The sequence below is a fragment of the Panthera tigris genome, chromosome X (genome assembly GCF_018350195.1).
Source record: "Panthera tigris isolate Pti1 chromosome X, P.tigris_Pti1_mat1.1, whole genome shotgun sequence".
NCBI classification, from domain to species: Eukaryota; Metazoa; Chordata; class Mammalia; order Carnivora; family Felidae; genus Panthera; species Panthera tigris.
Window position 1 is genome coordinate 2067833 of NC_056677.1, and position 15277 is coordinate 2083109.

Genomic DNA, 15277 nt, shown 5'->3' on the forward strand with positions numbered 1-15277 from the left:
TTGCTAATGGGCAATCGTCATTACCAGTAGCTCTGTCTGTCTTCTCCAGCGTCTTTAAGAGTCCAGAGCTCCCTAAATTAGTGCCACTATTTTGCGGAAAGGTATTGCTGCAGGAAAGGCTGTTGAAAAATGCAAAACTAAGAGATTTTCTTAGACGTGAGTGCCCCGGGTGAGGGATGAAACTCTGCTGTCCAGAAGACAGGAGCTACCCACTGCCCCTTCACGGGATGGGCGTAGCAGACTGTTTCTGGGGACTGAGGTCTGTTCGCCTTGTCTCCGAGATGCCCGTGTCTGAAGGGGGAGCGCAGGTCCCCTTACTGTTGATGAATGGGTTCTCCAGTTCACCGCCTTTTGAATTCCCAAAGTTTTGAGTTCAAGAAGATTCCCTCCAAGATACATGCCCGCCTGGAATCTTGGAATGTGAGCTTATTTGGAAATAAGGCCTTTGCAGACGGCACCGGTCAGGGATCTCGAGATGAGTCCATTGTGCACTTAGGGTGGGTTCCGCGTCCAATGGCCGGTGTCCTTTTAAGAGACAGAAGAGGAGACAGAGACACAGAGGAGGAGCCACATGAAGACGGAGGCAGAGACGACAAGGACGTGGCCACAAGCCAGGGACGCCTGGAGCCCCAGAAGCAGTGTCCTTCCACACATCTTTTGGGGTTCGGGGCAGACAGGAAATAATCTTCATGAACTCCGGGCTTGATCAATCTTACTGGTTTTGAATGGCCATGTGACCCAGTGTGGAAGATAAAAGTGATTTACGGCTGGACAGGACGAGCTCTATCTGTCCCTGGGGACCCCTGGTGGTCTGGTCTCTGATCCACGGCCCCGATGAGCGCAGTGGGATTCAGGTTGTGCTGTGTGACGTCTGCAACGACTCAGGAAACCCACAGGGTCCTTTTCTGCGCAGATGGTTTGTGAGTGGCCTAACCAGTTGTGAAGTCAGTGTGGGCCGACTGCCCACATTCCCACCACGTGGGCACATCTGCCTTCGGCTCTCTTGAGAGAAGGAAGACTCCTCAGCCAGATGTCTGTGGTCCGATTGAAGGGGCGTGTGCCAGTTACGTGTCTGGACTCCAGTGCGGGCCTACAGTCACTTACTGCACAGTGTCCTTCACACCCGCTGGGATGCGGGCTACCAAAGAACCAGAAATCGGTGAGTGTCGTTGAGGATGTGGAAAGACTGGGTCCATCGGGCATCCGTGGTGGGGAACAGGCGCTCTTGTGGGACGCAGCGTGGTTTCTCAAAACATCAAATGTGTAACCACCACAAGACCCAACAAGTCCATGTCTCAGCGTATACCCCAGAATACTGCGAGCAGGATCCCGCAGAAACACTGGTACACCCATGTTCACAGCAGCACGCCTCACAATGACCGAAGGTCGAAGCTGCCCAAGTGTCCATCGGTGGATGCATGGATAAGCAGAATGCGGTCTATACGCACGATGGAGTACGACTCAGCTTTGTGAAGGAAGGATGTTGTGCGCCTGCTACATCATGGGTGAACCTTGCGGACAGGATGCCACCTCACGGAAGGACACATCCGGTGTGATTCCACGTGCATGGGGACCCTAGAGGAGTCACATCGACAGAGACAGAAAGTAGATGGTAGGGGCAGGGGCTGGGGGAGAGGGATGGAGGGAGTTATGGACTGACGGGGACAGAGTCTCGGTTTGGGAAGAGGGCAAGTTCTGGAGACGGATGCTGGGGACGGTTGCACAATAGTGTGAAGTGTGCTCGGTGCCACTGACCTGTGCCCTGAACGTGGTTACGATGGTGAATTTTGCATCCACCCGTAAATACCTATGCACCACACGGGGTCCTTTAAATTCATGTTACTTACCTGAACGTGGAGACCTAAACCTTCTTGCAAAGTTCTGGATGTTTCTTTGAGTCTCTTTGTTATATTCATATATTGTACATGGTATTATATTGTGTCTACATACATACAACTACTTGTTTTAGAGAACTATGTTTCAACTATAGGTCTTATTTATTATATTAACTAATTATAACTGTGCTATATTAACTAGTGAATTGAAGGCTATTGCTTCTACGATTTCAAGGAATGCAAAGCTACATCATTAATTCACCAGAAGATTTCAGGGGCTTTAAAAAGCGGACCTGGATACTACCATATTTTCCTGTGGAATGCAAAACAAAAAATAATAACACGCTTTGCAAAATGCTGCGAGCACAGCTCATCATTTAATGTTACACATCCCAAGAATTTCTGTTTTTCCTTCTGCTTCTGTATATCTCTAAAATTTGCATTTTGCACATACTTTTAAGCTTTGTTCTTTTGCATTTTTATTGTTATTTATATTTCCGTTAGTTAACACACAGTGCAATATTGGTTTCAGAAGTAGAATTCTGTGGTTTATCACTTACATGTTAAAGATTTTACTTTCAAGTGATCTCTACGTCCCGTGTGGGGCTCAAACTCCCAACCCCGACATCAAGAGTTGTGCAGTCTACTGACTGAGCCTGCCAGGTGCCCCAGTTTTAATTACTTTTGAGGGACTGAACTTTTTATGGTAAAAATGAAATGCAGGCTCTGGTTATAAATTTGTGAAAAGTCATAGCTTTTATAGGGATGTGGAAAAGCTTTGCTTCAAAAATTAACTTTGTGATTGTTGGGTTGGAATCACACCTCAAATGTTTTCTCCCGTTTTGCGATGAAACACACATGCCTGCATATAGATGTATATAGCTTCTTAATGAAGGATGTCTTTGGCTGCATGTAGCAGAGACATTTGCCTTGCAGTGGCCTAAAATAGGAATGCGCATCTTCTAAGGACACCAGTTCCATCACGGGGGCCCCACGTCATGTCTTCATGTAACTCTAATGACCTTGAGAGACACCACGTCTTAATACCCTCCAGTTGGGAGTTAAGGCTTCTACACATGAATTTCTGGGGTGCTTGGGGGGGCACACACTTTCATCCTGTAACAACCATCTTGAGCCCCAAGAGGAGCCCAAAGTGGGAATGAATAGATCTTCCAGCCTCTGTAGTAAAAAGATGATGACCACTGGGGTTTGAGGTCATGGGTGAATCCAAGATGGAAAGCTGCAGAATAGCCAAGTTTATTTCAATTTCCACAAAGTAAAAGACCTTTCCCCCCCTTTTTAAAGTTGAAGTATAGTTGACATATTGTTTCTTTTTAAGTTTTTGTTCATTTATTTTTTTAATTATCTCTACACACAACATGGGGCTCAAACTCACAACCCTCAGATCAAGACTCCATGTCCTTCAGACTGAACCGCCAGGCACCCAGGCATACTGTTTTGAAAGCAAAATACCTTTTCTTTTTTTTAGAGAGAGAGAGAGAGCAAGTAGGGGAGAGGAGTAGAGGGAGAGAAAGAGAGAACCTCAAGAAGGCTCCACACTCAGAACCTGACATGATGTTGGGATCATGACCTGGGTCTAAATCAACAGTCAGATGCTCAACCGACTTAGCCACTCAGGTGCCCTGGAGGTCATTTTAAACAAGACAATCATCCCCCAAAGACAGAAAAATGTGAAAGACACAGCAGGACTTGTACTATGGAAGGGAGACTATACCAGAGAAGAGCTGAACCAGGAAGACAGAGAGTTACTTTCTCCAGTGTGATCTAGAAGCTCAGTGTTTTCAGGACTGACCTCAAAAGGGCTGCACGTGTTGGCTGGGGGCAGGGGAGGGTCGCAGATACATTTTAGCGGGAAGGTGAATTTTCATATATGGAGTCTGCCAATGATGAGGACCGTGTGTGTGTGTTTGAGTAGCGTCACGGGCGTGGGTAAGACATACGTGTGTTTGGTGACTTAAGGTCACCGATGGCAGCAGTCATTGAATGCTATCTAGTGATTCATTGCAACAGTGAGTGGCCTGAAACACAAGGGTGTTTATTATTTCCCGCAATTGTGTTGGTCTGCTGGGGCACCCTTCTGGGGGGACAGTTTTTATTTGGGATGTATGAATATGCTATCCAACGACACGTCAATTTCTGTCATGTGACATGTCATCTTTCTGACTTCATATCTTCACTTAGACTTTGGGAATCTAAAAAAGACACTACTCATCTACCGATTTCTTGATGCACTTATAAAATACTCTTTTTCTTTTCTTAATGTTTATTTATTTTTGAGAGGGAGACACACAGAGCGTGAGTGGGGAGGGGCAGAGACAGGGAGGCACAGAATCCAAAGCAGGCCCCAGGCTCCGAGCTGTCGGCACAGAGCCCGACGCGGGGCTCAAACCCACAAACCGTGAGATCATGACCGGAGACAAAGTCGGATGCCCAATCGACTGAGCCACCCAGGCGCCCATAAGTATTCCTTTAACATATGTATTTTGTTCACCATGTTGAAGTCCTGTAATTTCCTGTTTCTGAGTATTTGACCATCTGCACGCAATTAGCTTATTAAAGTCCTACCCACGCGGGCCCAGGGAACAAGATTGCGGGGGATCCATCACTAAATGCTTGCTTACGTGTTAGTGTTTGCATTGCACATACACTTGAAAGACACCTAGGCAGGGTTTGAGGGCTGGATGGGGTTTATATCCCTGAGAAAATGGAATGTTGGGTTTTTACGAGAATCATGTAAATAAGAGTCAATCCAGCATGCAAAATGTTGTTCGTTTTAACGATGACGCCAGTGATTCCTTTGTGGGGACAAGTGCCCGTGGAACATGGCTCTGAAGACTGGATACAGTTGGATGAAGGAATTTGTTGAAGTCACCTGCTCTGCTGACTGCTGTTGCCCTGGTCAGAGAGGAGCTTTGTATGGAATTGCACATGTGGGCATTCATTCCCGGGGGAAGGATTTCTTCCAATAATCTCAGGAGCCTCTTATCCGAAAGGATGGCTCTGCCCAGCCACTGGTTGGGATGTCATGGCACAATCCAGCCTTGTTCCTGCAGGGAGGCAGGGAGGGGGCAGAGAAGAACTTTTGGGGCGTTTAATCAAAGAGCAGATCCGATCCCTGCAACCAGAATTGAAGAATGACCTTCTTTTTTTAACATTTTATTTATTTTTGAGACAGGGAGAGACAGAGCATGAACAAGGGAGGGTCAGAGAGAGGGAGACACAGAATCTGAAACAGAATCCAGGCTCTGAGCTGTCAGCACAGAGCCCGACGCGGGGCTCAAACTCACAGACCGTGAGATCGTGACCTGAGCCGAAGTCGGCCACTTAACCGACTGAGCCACCCAGGCGCCCCGAAGAATGACCTTCTGAGTTAAATCATGAACACCCTGCAGGCCCTACTATCTCAACAAGAGTTGGCAGACAGGGTGGCCACTATACATCCCTGAATAGTGGAGCCAGGGGCACGTGAGAGGCTTGCACAATCTTTCCGTCCAAAGACAACACATTGCCTTTTGCATCCACAGTTCTTTTTTTTTTTTTTTTTAATTTTTTTATTACGTTTCTTTATTTTTGAGAGGCAGAGAGAGACAGAGCATGAGTGGGGGAGGGGCAGAGAGAGAGGGAGACCCAGAATCCGAAGCAGGCTCCAGGCTCTGAGCCGTCAGCCCAGAGCCCGACGTGGGGCTCAAACGCACGAACCGTGAGACCATGCCCTGGGCCGAAGTTGGGCACTCAACCGACTGAGCCACCCAGGCACCCATCGTTTTAATTTTTAATTGTGGTCAAATAGACACCGTGTAAACTTTACCACCTTGACTACAGAGGTAGCAGCCAAGAATAACTCCAGAGTTCAGTAGTGTTAAGCATAGTCACATTGTTGTGACATCATCCCCACCGTCCGTCTCCATCATTTTTTCATCTTATCAAACGGAAACTCTGTCCTCATGAGACACTAACTCCTTATCCCCCTCCCCCAGCCCCCGGCTCCTACCATCTAATTTCTGTCTCTATGGAAGTGACTCCTCTGGGGACCTCGTATGAGTGGAGTCCTATGCGATTTCCCCTTTTGCATCTGCGTTCTGTCCCCCAGCATCATGTCCCCCAGGCCCATCCATGTTGTAGCAGGTGCAGAACGTCCTTCCTTTTCAACACTGAGTAATGTTCTGTCGCGTGCACGGACCACACTTGGTGTACCCATTGCCCTCCTGTTTAAAGACGCAGCGATGCGAAGTCATGTGGTGGGGACACCTCCTTTCCCTATATTGGTAAAGAGTAGCGCGTCTGTAGCTAATCAGGTCCTGGGGGAAAAATGTCAACACTTCCCTCTGCTCCTGGGTCAGGGAGACATGACCCCAAGGCGGAGAAGCGCCCCTGCCCGATGGCAGTCAGTGAAATGAATTCAAGACGACATTAGAAAGACACACGTGCCCCTCCGAGATCTTCCTTTCGTTTCCCCAGGCTCTCACTGCGTCGAATTTCACGGTGGAAGAGGGTGACGAAGATTGCGGTTGGCCGTCTGCACGCTTGGGCTGAACACATCTTGGCCTTGCAGACCCAGGAGACGGCTACCAATCGTGTCCCTCCCTCCCCACCCTTCCAGATAGGAGTAGGAGAGCTCAAATTGCACCCGTGGTTTCGGAGAACAATGGGACCCCAGAACGTCACCTGCACTCCGGGCTTCGTCTTTGGCTTGCACCATTGCCCGATGACGGTTACCGATGGAAGGAGAACAGCATTTGTCTGTTTGTTAAACCACCTGGCTCCTTAACGATAAGGATCTCTCAGGCCCTGTGCCCGCAGAGGTAGCAGAGGAGAAGAGAACCCCTTCTGCCCCTTCTTATCTATTTGGAACACAGCTTTGTCGGAATACTTACCTCATTTTGCTGCAGTGATTTGTTTACGGGCCCCTATCGAGACATCCAGACTGCGAGGTGGTCAAAGACCGACGCCCTGGACATCAGCCATCACCCCGTTCCTCATGCCTGGCCCAGGTGTCGAATACCAGGTGTCGAATAACGGAGAGATTTTCTTTTGCCCCTCTCTGTCCAGTTAATTACACTCAGTAAAATATAACAAATCCAAGCAGCATCCTGGTTTCGAGGCCATTGGAAACCACGAGTGTAACATCGAAATACAAGCATCAAATTGTAATATTTTCTCTGGAATGATGTTCGCAAGGAGAAGTGACTGACGGAGAAAAAGGGTGTGTTATAGGAGTGATCTCTGCAGTGATGGAGACCCCGAGTGGACAGTGTCCTGAAATATTGTCGACACAGAAATGGCTACCCGCCCACCAAATGTTCATGCTCCTCCTCTCTTGGGTTGACTCTGTATGAAGAAACGGCTAGTGCACGTGTATCTCTGTCAGCCAGCTCCCTCCTGGAGCTCAGATTTCTGCCTCTGGGATCATGACGATTTAACTGTCTGTTGTTTGAGCCACCTGGTCTGTGAGGTTTTGTTTTGGTGGCCGTAGCAAAGGAATGTCCCTTCTCCTTCCTCCCTCCTGTGATTGAACTCCGACAGCCAGGTGAACTTGGAAAGTGTTGCAGACGTGAACGTCAGAGCACAAGGACACAGGTGCCCTGAACCAGCTCTTGAGCAACACGACCGCAACAGAGCTTCATGGGGGGACCATGGTACCAGCCGCCGTGGTCCGGCCCTCGGTGTTTTTTGTCTGATTAATGAGGGCCCCCATTAAGCTGGAATTCAGCTGTCTTCATGGCTAGAGTTGCGTTAGGAAGGTCCCCGAGGTCGTTAATAAGGTGAGACCTTTGGGTGTCAATACACAGAGAGAAGATAATTTATTTTCTGCAGAATTTTGTTTCCTAAAGCTGCGTGTTCTATTAGATTTTAAAGGGCATTTCAGCAAATGATGTATGAAATGAAAAAATATATATATGTATGTGTATATATTATATATATATATATGTATGGTTTTGAATAAAGGGCATGCATAACTAGAGAACAAGTGTGAAATGATGTGGAAAAATAGCTCTCTCTTTTTTAAAAACAAAACTGAAAGGCTCATGTTTTGGATACATTCATGTCAATTGGGCAAACGTTATGTGCTTATTATGTGCAAGGCATTATATGGATTTTCTGGGAAATAAAGTATGGATTTATTCTGAAGAAGTGTGTGGTTCTATTATCCAACGGGGTGAGGATTTCGGCTGTCACAGAGGTAGACGAAGGCATATTACGATGTTATCTTGAGAGGTAGCAACACCAATGGGCAGAGGTACAGAAGGAGAGTCACATGTGGTATTTTCAAGAAAGGGTGGGTGACTATTTCAGTTTTTAAGTGGATACTGGTTCTATATAAGACTTAAAAAACATTTTTTTAATGTTTATTTTCGAGAGAGAGAGAGAGAGAGAGAGAGAGAGAGAGAGAGGGAGCAGGGGAGGCACAGAGAGCAAGGGAGACACAGAATCTTTACCAGGCTCCAGGCTCTGAGCTGTTAGCACAGAGCCCAACGCGGGGCTCGAACTCATGAACTGCGAGATCATGACCTGAGCCGAGGTCGGACGCTTAACCGACTGAGCCACCCAGGTGCCCCCTATATATAAGACCTTTAAGGCAATCTGAAGCATGAGTTTATTGCTAAGATGGACTGGATTGAATAGTGGCCCTCCTGAAAAGATATGTCCAAATCCTAACATGCAGAACCTGTGAATATAGGTTCTCCCTGGATCTCAGTGTCCCTGCCAGAATCTTAGACTTCTGGTCTCCAGAGCTGGGGCAGTATAAATTTGTATTTTCTTAAGCCACCCAATCTGTGGTTAATTGCTACTGTAGCCCCTGTGAAACTAATATATAAGAGGGTTGAGTTTTCTTTTCCAGCCAAAAGGCTTATTCCAGGGTAACTAGGTGGGGTCCTGTTTAGTCCTAGCTTTTCCCCGTTTGTTGGGATTGTAACTCGGTTCATTTCTTCAATCCTTCTATCTCCATGTTGATTCAATTGTTTTCCTGTTCAACCCTCTGTTCTACAACAGTGAGCCCTTTTGGAGTGATCATTTCAAACATCACCGCCTCCGTAGACAACTTGAGGGTGAAGAACACATTGACCTTGGGTCTGGAAAGCCAGGAGAGCAGCACGCCCACTGTTTCATGGCAGGCCACAGCTCTTGGGCACGACGAGGTATGTGGTGGGTAGCGATGTCCACACGTGGACTCTCACACTGGTGGGATGGGCGGAAACTGGATGCCCGCTTATTTAGGGGTCTGTACTCCTGTGCTAACGTGGGGAATAGAGGCAGCTCTTGAAAGAACTGTTGGTATGGAGGGGAGGCTCTTGGGGCAACCGACACACAAGCATTTAAACGAAGTGATACCTTTGGCCTTTGTACTCAGTTTTTGCTGAGTGTCTAAGGAGTGATTTCTTGGGACAGGTGTGGCCCTGAAGGTCAGTATTTTCCCACCAGACTCTCATGTTGGCCATAGATAAAACTGGTAGCTTGGAGAACGATCTACTTCTGGTCAAGCATGGGGAGGGGACAGAACAGACATTGAGATAATAGCAGAGCTTGGTTAGTTTTGTCTGGGTTGAGTTCCTAAATGGAATACCTTCTTCGTGGAGGGATGTTGCCTTCATTCTAATGGTAGTTGCCAAAGGGAAGTAACAAGAAAGAGCCATTAAAAAAAATCATCTGAAGAAGTCAGAGCTCCATTGCAAGAAGAGATGTTTATGAGCGCCATGTTCCCAGGACACCACGGTCTTTGTAAAATATGGCCCTTGGGAGAGCAAGTTGGCATTTGGGGTATACTGAGGATCCAGCATCACCCTGTCATCCCGAGGGTCCTGTGGGGCGACACCACGGCTTTGTGTTAATGTATACGTTCACAGCTCTAGGATCCTGTAGCCATAGGACCCATGCCTTTCAAGACAACAAGGTATTTCTAAGATATTCTAGCTTGATGATCTAGGAGAAAGATAGTCTAACAAACATAAGTCATTGCTCAGCCCCATGGTGCGTACCTTGGTCCCAAGGTCAGATACTGTGCCTTTTTGCTACACCAACCTTGTAAAATGTAGTTTGTATTAGTTGGGATTTAATTAATGTCCTGGTTGTTTGAATATGATGGAAATTATATATATATATGTAATTTTATAAATATATAATAGGTAGATACATACATAGATGGATGGATATACATACAGGCATACACAGATGAATAGCTGTTAGATACATGCATGCATAGATGTGGATGGATAAATGGATGGATACGTACATGGATAGATACATACAGAGATGGGCAGATAGATGTACAGATAGACAGATATTGACAGAAAATAGATAGCTGGATGATGGATTGATAGACATGATGGATAGATAGATATGATGGATGGTGGATGGATGGATGGATGAATGATGGATAGATAGATAGATGACACAATAGATAGATATAAGGATGGATGGATGATGGATGGATGGATAGATAGGTATGATGGTTGGATAGATAGGTAGATAGATAGATATAGGGATGGATGGATGATAGGTAGATAGATAGATGGATAGATAGAGACGGAATGTAATGTTAAAATGTACCTACCTGAAAATATAGGTAAGAAAAAGAGAACATGAGTTTTTCCACTCTATAACCCTGAGGCAAAGGAAATAATGCAAATAAGAAACCAAAACAATGGCAAAAACAACATTTTCATCTAGAATCACCCTTCCAGCAAAAGACAATGTGGTGCAGGCAGAATATTAAACATTTCTGGTTGCATATGCATAGATAATACAATAGGGGATTGTCACAAGGAGACGAGAATCAACGTTGAAGGTTTTAATCAATTATTAATAGGCACAGAGCTCTGCCACATTTTGGAGGGTTGAGCGTCATCACAATTTCTTGGTCCTTATTTTTATTTTGTTTCATGGTCGGCCATCCCCTTTCCATCTGATGAAATGTAGCTCACGACATTTCTTTATCAAAGCAGAGTCTTGGGCTCTCTGTCGCACAGGAATGAGGCAGGCTGCCTGGGTTCGGAGCCACAAAGACGGGGGAGTTTGGTGACGCTCCATTTGAGAGCTGGTCACTCTGCTTTCCCTGGTCACCCGGAAGGACACAGGATGGCCTGGGGTCCTGTGGGGCAGAGCTTGGGCTGTCCAGCAAGACCTCCTCCACCATGAGCATAAGCACGCTGTAGACGGTCGGGGAAAGGCAAGGCAGTGGGTCACCTCACGGAAGTGAGTCATCCAATGCCCACATGACGAGGAAGCCAACAACCATCCATGATCTTGAAAAACTATTTGCACATCGCTTTCCCTTCCCAGAGCGCTTCACGCCAGGCATTTACATCGAAAGTACTTAGTATGCCCCTAATGAATGCTGTGCACGATGGCATTGACTGAAGCACCCTCTGAGCTTTTGGATGTGCACCGTAAGAGCATTGTCATGTGCTTACAGCAGGGACAATGGGCCCGCGTGTTTATTGAGTGCCACTCAACAACGGCTCTAAGCAGGTAATGACACAGTGGCACAGTGCGTCAGATGGTTAAGGGCAGGAGGGGGAGGGAACAGAGGGTCACCCATCTCCCTCCCCTTCCCTCTGGCAACGACATTTGTTCTCTGTATTTGTGAGTCTCTGTTGGTTCATCTGTTTTGTTTTTTCGATGCTACATATAAGTGGAATCATATGGCACCTGTCTTCATCTGTCTGACTTATTTCACTTAGCATAACACCCTGTGGGTTCCTTGAAAAATTAAAAATACGAATGCGGAATAGTAATTCCGCACCTGGGTAGGTACATCCCCTCCCAAAATGAAAACAGTAATTCAAAAGGATGTATGCACCCCTATGGATTTTTTTTGCAGCATTATTTATAATAGCCAAGATATGGAAGCAGCCAAGTGTCCATCAATGGATGAATAGACAAAGAAGATATGTGTGTATATACAGCAAAACCTTGGATGGTAACTTGTTCTGTGAGTGTCCCACAAGACGAGCCAACATTTCTAATAAATTTTAACTTGGTAAACGAGCGATGTCTTGCAATACGAGTAGTACGTGATGCCGAATGTCACAGGATCACAACTGAGCCTGATTCTTGAAATTCACTTTGATATACAAGTGCTTTGGATTACAAGCGTGTTTCCAGAACGAATTGTGCTCGCAAACTGAGGTTTTACTGACTATACAAGAGAAAAGTATTTGTTCTTCTTCATGGCATTCTCCCTCTGGTTAAGTCAGGGATTTAGGTAAGCATCACCTTCCCATGGCCATCAAGGGAGGAATGGGTACAGATAATGTGGAACCTAATACAATGGAATATTGTTCAGTCTTAAAAAGAAGACAAGCCTGACATTTGCAGCAACGTGGATGGACCTTGAGGGCATTAGGCTAAGACAGATGAGCCAGGCAGAGAAGGACAAAGACTGTATATGGAATCTAAAACAAAGTTCAACTCATAGAAGCTGAGGGTATGGTGGTGGTTGCAAGGGGCTAGGTTGTGAGGACTCGGGGCGACGTTGGACAGAGACGCAAATGTTCAGTGATTCGATGAAGAAATCCGGGACTTATTCTGACGCACAGCAAGGCAATTGTACTTAGTGATAGTCTATGGCACACGGGGAATTTGCTGAGAGAGTAGATCTCGGGTGTGCACACCCAACACACACATAGGTAAGGGTGAGGTGATTCATGTGCTAATTAAGTACATTATGGTGATCATTTCACCACCTACATGTATCATTTCACCACCTGCATGGTACATCTTATAAACATACGCAATTCCAGGAGGAGATTCTACAGGCATGTCTGGCAGGCTGTCTGCTCCCCTCCCCACAACTCCCACCCCAGGGACGGTGGCTTTTAAAGAAGGGACAGGTGGTTCCAACGGCCAACTCTACTACGTTCACACTGGTCACTTCAGGGCTCTGCACACTCAGGACATTTTCTTGGGAGAGGTTATTCGGGTGAAAACCAGCAGTGTTCAGAAAGGCAGTGACACAGTCTGTTATATGATTTTCACAGGTAGCCCACATGAGGGGTGGGGAAAGGCAAAGTGGCAAAGGGTCGCTATTGGGCACAAAGACTGTTCTAATAGGGGAGATCATGTTATGGACCAACCCTCATTTTTAGAAAAAAATTCCTTTTTTCTTATGCTCATTTCCTCATAACATAAATATAACGTTAAAATTTTTTTTAACATTTATTTATTTTTTGAGAGACAGATACAGAGCGAGAGTGGGGGAGGGGTAGAGAGAGAGGGAGACACAAAATCCGAAGCAGGTTCCAGGCTCTGAGCCGTCAGCCCAGAGCCCCATTCGGGGTTTGAACTCCTGGACCGCAAGCTCATAACCTGAGCCGAAGTCGGATGCTTAACGGACTGAGCCACCCAGGCGCCCCCATAAACATAACGTGTTAAACCGCACAATTCCGCGGCACATAACACATCTGCGATGTCCTACAAGAGGGCAGTACCTCTCTCTAGTCTCCATGCATGTTTATCACCCCAAGAGGAGACCTTGTACCTATAGGCTGAGGTACATTTTAAGTAGAAAAAATACAGTGTCAACATTTTGAGCGCCGGTTCACAATCGTTTCGGAAAGACAGAGTCCGATTCATTGACCTTGAAATGGGCTGTGTGTACCCTGTGTTTGTGGTCAAGTAAGGATACCTCGTTCTAGGCCTTGATAGCATATCGCGCCCACTAGGTGGCACCAAACACTCACATTTTCCCAGTAAACTCAGAAACTGCGGATTTTGGCGGCTGGCTAGGGTTTTCCTACCTTGCACCTTATCCGAGGTGTACCTGGCAGGTGGTAAGATGTGAACAGAGATGATTTGGAACGAAGGCTGGGCCTGGCTCCTGGAACCCATCTATCGAATATTGATCATCCGGCCAAAGGTCCCACAGGGGAGCTTAGATTAGGAGAATAAAGTCTCCATGTTACCTCCAGGTGAGATGCACCCTAAGGGGTGAGTGAAGTTGGCAAGGTCCCCTGCTGGGGACACTCCCCTCCCTGCACCCCCGGGTCGGCAGGGGTGGGGGGGAGACAGCAGGTGCCCACAAAGGAGCACAGGTGCCCAGGTGAAATGAGAGAGCCCTTGTCTACAATGTTTTTGTGATGCTGATGGTTCACCAGCATTGCTGACCCCACTACCTGTTTGGGCTGTTTACACTTTTTCTCCCCTCGTTGTTTTCTTGGTTAAATATTGAGGAGGAGAATTTCTGGATCATAGGCAGACTGTTTTTCAGTCCCACCCAGGAATAGGTAAGGATCCCAGCTGGTCCACAGGCAGTGCTTGCTATGGTCAGGCTTTCAAAATTTTATTCATTCTAGGGGTGCCTGGGTGGTTCAGTCGGTTGAGCGTCCGACTTCGGCTCAGGTCATGATCTCACGGTCCATGGGTTCTAGCCCCAGGTCGGGCTCTGTGCTGACAGCTCGGAGCCTGAATCCTGCTTCGGATTCTGTGTCTCTGTCTCTCTCTGTTCCTCCTCGACTTATGCTCTGTCTCTCTCTCTGCCAAAAATAAACAAAATATTTTAAAAAATTTTTTAAATTTGATTTATTCTAGTGGTTGTGTGGTAGTATTAATTTGCATTAACCTCGGTGTTAATGACTGTGAATATCTTTGTTTACATATTTATTGGACACATATATATAAAATGAATATAATATTATTAGTCATAAATATATAATTATATATAAAATATAAATAGATGCATTAAAATATAAGTATATATTTATTAAGACATAAATATGTCTTTATTAAAATATATAAATGTATATTTATTAAATACACAAATATTTATTAAAATATAAAAACAATATGTATTATAAATATATTATTAAATATGTAAATATATTAAATATAAATATATTTATTAAAATATATAAATGTATATTCATTAAATACACAAATATTTATTAAAATATAAAAGCAATATTTATTATAAATATAAATATATTATTAAATATGAAAATATAAATATATTTATTAAATATATAATGTATATTTATTAAAATACATAAATATTTATTAAAATATAAAAATATTTATTATAAATATATTATTAAATATGTAAAATATATTAATTATATAACTATACTTATTAAAATATATAAATGCTTATTTATTAAAATATATAAATGCATTTATTATTTATAGATTTAAATAATATAGATACATAAATAAATATATACATATGAACATATACTATGCAATTATATAACATGCATTATGTATTGAATTAAATAACACTTACATAATATATTAAATGTATACTATATCATAATATATAATATATAACATATATAATTTAATAAATATACTAAAAATAAATATCATAAATACATTGCACAAGTAATTGTTTATCATCATGTATATTATTATACAAATAATCATTCCATATGAAATATGTGTTTTATGGGGGCGCCTGGGTGGCTCAGTCCGTTAAGCCTCCGACT